Source organism: Sinocyclocheilus grahami, unplaced genomic scaffold, assembly GCF_001515645.1.
Source record: "Sinocyclocheilus grahami isolate Dianchi unplaced genomic scaffold, SAMN03320097.WGS_v1.1 scaffold3177.1, whole genome shotgun sequence".
Taxonomy (NCBI): Eukaryota; Metazoa; Chordata; class Actinopteri; order Cypriniformes; family Cyprinidae; genus Sinocyclocheilus; species Sinocyclocheilus grahami.
Window position 1 is genome coordinate 9,511 of NW_015508337.1, and position 1,972 is coordinate 11,482.

Genomic DNA, 1,972 nt, shown 5'->3' on the forward strand with positions numbered 1-1,972 from the left:
AAAATACTAAATAAAGAAACTAGAAAATCTTCATTCTAAACTACTGAATAAAGAAACTCTTCAAACTAAACTACTGAATAAAGAAACTCTTCATGCTAAACTACTGAATAAAGAAACTCTTCAAACTAAACTACTGAATAAAGAAACTCTTCAAATTAAACTACTGAATAAAGAAACTCTTCATGCTAAACTACTGAATAAAGAAACTCTTCAAACTAAACTACTGAATAAAGAAAATCTTCATGCTAAACTAGACTGAGCGCCGGCCCATGATCCTCCGTCATCGAGCGGAGCGCAGGAACAGAGGGAGGCTGTCTTTAGAAAATGAGTAGGAAGCAAAAAATGAAGTTAGCTGGGGGAAAAAAAGAGAAACAGACGAAAGAAGAAAGAAAAACACAGGATGACAGGATGCTGAACGACAGAGCTCGAGAGACAAGTAAGAGCAGGTCTGGGACAAAGAGCTCGGAAAGAATTAAAAAACAAAAAAACAACAGAGAGAGAGAGATAAGATCGCAGCTACAGCCGGTAAACTGAGCTGCTTTGGCTGCAGTGTGTTTTGCGAGCCGGCATTAAAAAGTTTGTTTTACGCAACTGAGGTGGTTTCCAGCCCGCCGGACACGCTCTCTCCTGACTCGAGGGAAGTAAGGATCATGGGATATACGTGGGTGGACAATAACCAAACAGACACTGGGTAAAGGTATAAGAGAGTGGGGAAAAAGAAAGAAAAAATGAGGAAGGAAGACTACAAATACTCGCTTTTAAAAAGCACTGTGCATCTCTGTATACGTAGTGCTTACGAGATAAACATTAATAGTTCTGACTCCATATTCTGTGATCAAAGTCTCTGAGAATGCTGAAAAATAAACACCTGTAATTTGTGTTCAAATGTAATATGTATATTAATAAAGAGTTCACATTAAACTACTGATTAAAGAAACTCTTCAAATTAAACTACTGACTCAACAAAAAACTTTCTCATTAAACAACTCCGTGTTTACAAGATAAATATTTATAGTTCTGACTCTTTATTCTGATTGGATGAGCTGCGATCAAAGTCTTTGCTAATGCTGAAAAATACACGCCTGCAATTCATGTTAGAATTTAATATGTATTTTTACCAAGAGCCTACAGTTGGGACCAATTAAATATTACTGTTCATTTGGATTATTATGCTTTTATGAAACATGGTCAGCTGCTGGATGAAAATATGTTAAATATATTAATCATAAGACATGATCATTACATTTAAGAATAATACATTTACTTTGGTCTGAGTAAAATCAAGGCTGTACAGTTTTATAGGTGCATAAATATCTATCAGTACACGACAAATAAACATGGTACAATATAATGAGCAATGCAAACACAAAGTCCAGCTCCGTATGTCTGTGTCCTAATATGATCTTTGACCCGTGTGTGGTCTTGTTATCGAGTTTCACAACTTGGCTAAAGAAACTCTTCATGCTAAATTACTGAATAAAGAAACTCTTCATGCTAAACTACTGAATAAAGAAACTCTTCATGCTAAACTACTGAATAAAGAAACTCTTCATGCTAAACTACTGAATAAAGAAACTTTTCAAAATTAACTACTGAATAAAGAAAAGATTCTTAACATTTCACCACTGATTAAAGAAGAAACTATTTTACATTAAACTAATGATTAAATAAACTCTTCATGCTAAACTACTGAATAAAGAAGAAACTCTTTAAATTACCGGTTAAAGAAGAAACTGTTCATTAAACTACTGAATAAAGAAACTTTTCAAACTAAACTACTGAATAAAGAAACTCTTCATGCTAAACTACTGAATAAAGAAAATCTACAAACTAAACTACTGATTAAAGAAGAAACTATTTCAATTACCAGTTAAAGAAGAAACTGTTCATTAAACAACTGAATAAAGAAACTCTTCATGCTAAACTACTGAATAAAGAAGAAACTATTTCAATTACTGGTTAAAGAAGAAAC